Raw genomic sequence first — 4,993 nt, forward strand, 5'->3', positions numbered from 1 at the left:
ACTTCACCACCCTCAGAGGCTAACCGATGTCGAGCTTGCCTAATACGTGAAATAGTTCTTTCAATTTCAGGATCAAATGCAGCTAAGTTCGGATCAGGAAGTGAACGTGTCATTCAATGAAAGAAACATATAGCTCATGGTAATGAAATAAAATAAAATATGCAAATAAAATAAAAATATGTACACTAATTAATAATTCAGTACACAATTGCAACTCTCCAGCAACGGCGCCAAAAACTGATGCGTGGCAGAAGTTAGACCAATTAAGAGATTATAATATAATAGAACAGTGTTGCGAGTATAGCTCTTAACCAGCAAAAATCTGCCTCATCAATTTAGAAAGGTGTCACAAAATTTAGAATAAAAATACTGGGAGTATGAGTCCCAAGTCGTCTCCCAACGAGTTGCTAGAAAGGGTGCTGAGTTATTAATCAGGAGTTTTCTGAGGGTTTTGAGAGTTGAATGACGGAAAATAAATAATTGTAATTAAGTGCAATGAAAATTTAAAAGGAATTTATATTATTCGAAATAAAAAGCCTTGAATGGGAGAATGATTAATTGGAAGTTCTGTCCTTGTTGGAATTCTCTCAAGTGTAGTATAAAAAGGTTTTTATTTTCACTTAGTTAACCCTTACTAAATAAAGGAAAGTCAAGTGATTGAGCTAACTCTTATTCGCAAATCCTAGTCCTCTCCCTTGGGAAGGTCTAGCATTAGTAAATACAGAATTAGCCAACAACTTCCAATTTTAACTAACCACTTGAGCATTCCAACTCAAGTTCTCTTCTTAATCAACCCCTATGTCAAGTAGGGAATCTACTCTATTGACATGGATACCATCTTTGTTATTGGGAGTTTGGAATAGAAAAGAGACATGATAATTTAAATAAAATAGAGATTCAAATTAATTAAAAGTAAAAGTAATCCTTTGCATTAACAATCCATTAAAATAATTCAATTACCACTCTAAACAAGAATTAAGAATATGGAATAAATAAATAAAAGAGTAAGGAGACAAACTAGAATAGTATCTTCAACGGAGGTGATGACTCTTCAATATCCAAAGCAAAAGCATAAACTAATAAACTATGAATGTAAAGAAAAACTAGAGGAAGAGAAATTCTCTCTCTAGATTCAGATCTAAAAACTAAAAAACTATCCAAATGAGAATATGTGAATGTCCCTCTTGAGTCTCTGCATGTTCTCTGGCTTTATTCTGAGTTTCTGGGCCGAAAACTAGGTCAAAACGCGGCCCGAAATCGCCCCCATCATTTTCTGTTATTTCTGCAGATAGCACATGTCACGAGTACGCGTCAGTCACGCGTGCGCGTCATTTGGCAAATTTCCTTGTCATGCGTACGCATCGTCCACGCATGTGCTCTTTTGTGCAGACTCCAATCCACGCGTACGCGTCAGGCCCGCGCACGCATCGTTGCAAATTTCTCCATTCCATGCGCTCGCGTGAGCTAGGCGTGCGCGTCGGTCCTTGCTGGTCATCTCCTTAATTTCTTGTGTTCCTTCCATTTTTGCAAGCTTCTTCTCCATTCTCTAAGCCATTCCTGCCTTATAAAACCTAAAACACTTAACACACGGATCACAGCATCGAATGGTATAAAGGGGAATTAATATTTGGTAATTTAAAGGCTTGGGAAGCAAGTTCTCAATTATAGAACAAAATTAGGAAGAAAAATGTAAAATCATGCAATTTATATGAATAAGTGAGTAAAGAGTTGATAAAAACCACTCAATTAAACACAAGATAAACCATAAAATAGTGGTTTATCAACTGTCTATGAATTTAATATGTGAAACCAATAACTACATGATCCGGAGTAAGGTTTATACTCAGTTGCTGGATAGGACCCCTGCCATTAGTATGCTTTGACATTTGATGGTAGACATAGATGGGGCCACATAACCACAAATCTGGTTGAGTGTATCGACAAGGTCTTGAAAAGGGAACGCAAACTTCCAGTGACAACACTTGTTAGAATTACTTTTTACAAACTCAATGCGTTGTTCACTAGGAGGAGGTTTGATGCAGAGGCTCACATTAATGCTAGACATGTATTTTTTGAAGCTATTATAATTAGACTTGAAGCAAATCAGCGAGCAACAGGAAACATTCAAGTTAGTATGTTTGGTAGGCAGAACAAAGTGTTCGAGGTTCGTGAGATACCATCCGATGTGGAGTATGCAGTCGATCTACGACGACAACACTGTGATTGTGATTACTTTGGATACGACATCTGCGAATGGACCTGTGTTTGCTAATGAGCCTGTGCATATGGATCTTAGCAATAATAGCAGCATCAGAGAGGTTCCAGAGGTTATAGATATTTGTAACGATGAGGAGGATCCTGAGGAGTACCCTAATGTCATAGAGATTTCATCTTCAGATAGTGACGACTGATGGTTCGAGCTTGACAGCATGTTTTGGGAGCATTTCAACTTAGCATAGATTTTGTGTTGTAGTCTCTCACTTTTGGATTAGATCTACCAAGAGATTCGGAGTTGTATAGCTTTACTAGACTAGTTTGGGTGCCAGATTAGGGGCTTCCTTTATGGACCAAAACTCAGAGTGATATATATATGTATGTGTAAACCCCGTAAAATTAGCGAATAATTAATCAATAAATTAAATTTTAATAAAATAAATTAGGAATGATAATTTTATAGTTTAATAAGATAGAGCAAATTAAAATAAGAATTTTGACACTAATTTCAAATAATTTGGCCCAAGATTGGGCCGAACGGGCCGAACCGGTCGAACCGGTCCCGTATTGGGCTCAAGCCCAACTCAACTCCACTTCATTAAATGGGCACAGCCTATTCTCTCTCCCATTCCTCATGAAACACGCTGAAGAACTCAGCATGAGGAGGAAGAACACCCAACCATAGCCAAACCCTTGTCTTCTATTCAATCCTCTGTAACTTCTCGCTCTGAGCTCCGATCGCCGCATCGTTTGTGGCCACGCGTCTGCAACGTCGAGCTCTACAAAGGCCAGTCATAATTAGGTAAGGAAACCACTTCTGTGTTCCAATTTCTTCCTTTCTAATTTCAAAAATTATGGACAATTATGTTGAAAATTGTTTAATTTCGATGTTTAGGTTCAAATTAGCTTGAGGAGAACGTTCAATCTTGCTTATTTGGTGCTTGTGTAAGGTGAGAATCCTATAACCCTAGTTAATTCCTTAGTTAAGTAGTTGGGTACTGAATTTTGGGTATATATGTGTTATGAAATGTGTTAGGTGTGTATGTATACGTGAAATGAAGTAATTGGAAATGACGGGAGTTTAATCGGAAGCTCAGAGTTGGTGCTAGTTACGGAATTGTGATATTGAGGGCTTGCAAACTTGCCTAAGTGGGGTGTCTTGTGTTATACGAGGAATTCGGCCAAGGTATGGTTTAGGTTTCTCGTATTTAATATATAATATATTGTGAAAACTTAGGCTAGATGACCATAGATAAGAATGAATGCATGAGTATGTTTAATGCTTAGCACCTTTGATGATGATTGTGATATGAATTGAGTATTTGTTGGATGATTGTTGATTAGGATGATAATAGGATGTTAAGTGATGAGTTAATGATGATTGACATAATGATATATATATATATATATATATATATATATATATATATATATTGAGTAGGTGGATGATAATCTTGTTGGTATATTTGAGAAATTGATGCATGAGATTGTTAAAATTGAGGAAGGAGGGGATATGGAGGTTGTCGAGGTACCGAAAAAGTATTTTTGTGATGATTTTGTGTGTGGTAGGTTGAGTTTTAGTTGGTATATGTAGATTGTTGTTATATGACTATTGATGAATATTGATTTGAAGTATGTTAAAGTGAGAATCTTGAATGAGTTGAGGAATTGAGAATTATTAGTTTAAATGGTTGAATGATTGTTAAAGGGTGATAAGCATTTGGCATTGGTTTTGAGTGTTTTGGAAGTGTCTTGGTTGATAGAGGTTTGGTTTGAAAATGAAAATTTGGTAAAAATAGAGGTTGGTATTTTTGAGAAAAAATTTGGTTTTTAGTCAAACTTCGGCGAGCCATAACTTGTCTTCCAAATCTCAAAATTATTTTAAACTTATTTCAAATGAAAATTGGGTTCGTGAAGTTTACACTGTTCAAAGAACGAATGAAAAATGTTTTAAAACAAAAAAGTTATGCGCGTCGGAAGTTTGGAGTGCAAAGTTGAAAATTCTGTAGCATTCAGCATTTTTGCTGTTCTACATAACTTGCCTACACCACCACTGAACACGACACGACCAACCTATTCGGGTTGGGTATCTCACGTACGCGATCAGGGTACTTGTGTACATAAGCATAGAAAATTGTACGCCCACGCGTACGCGTGGCCGCGTGACCTTTCAGAAATGCACTCCCACGTGTACGCATGGCCCACGCATACGCATGACCCCTGTTTTAGCAAATTGAATTTTATGTTGTAAAACCTAATTTCAAACTTCTAAAACCTCTATTTTTACTCCCCAGTGTTCTCTAAGTCCTAAAATTAATCATGGGGAGGGAGTTGAATATAAAGAGGATAATAACTTGTGAATGAAGAAAGATTGTAAAAGGGTGAGGTAAGTTGAAAATTTAACGGGAAGACTGGTTCGTAAATAAATGTGATTGTGGCCTCGGGTAGTAGGCAATGGCGAGGTCCAATTGCTCTGGGTATGAGATGAGGAGGAAGAAGCACGAAAACTAAGTTAATTATGAATTTTGGATGAGACCCTGGGCAGTAACAAGGATGGTGATTCGTGCCACTTGCTCTAGGTTAATGTTTGAGATTTGATACGATGATGCTTGATTAAACTGTATGAATGTATGCTTGAGATACCTGGGCAGTAGCAAGGATGATGGTTCGTCCCGCTTGCTCCAAGTTAGAGATTGTGATGCATAGGTAGTAGCGGCAGTAGTGGTTATTCCACTCACTCTAGGTTGAGCTTTTAAACACCCACCTAGGTAGTAGCCGC

The sequence above is a fragment of the Arachis hypogaea genome, chromosome 17 (assembly GCF_003086295.3).
Source record: "Arachis hypogaea cultivar Tifrunner chromosome 17, arahy.Tifrunner.gnm2.J5K5, whole genome shotgun sequence".
Lineage (NCBI taxonomy): Eukaryota > Viridiplantae > Streptophyta > Magnoliopsida > Fabales > Fabaceae > Arachis > Arachis hypogaea.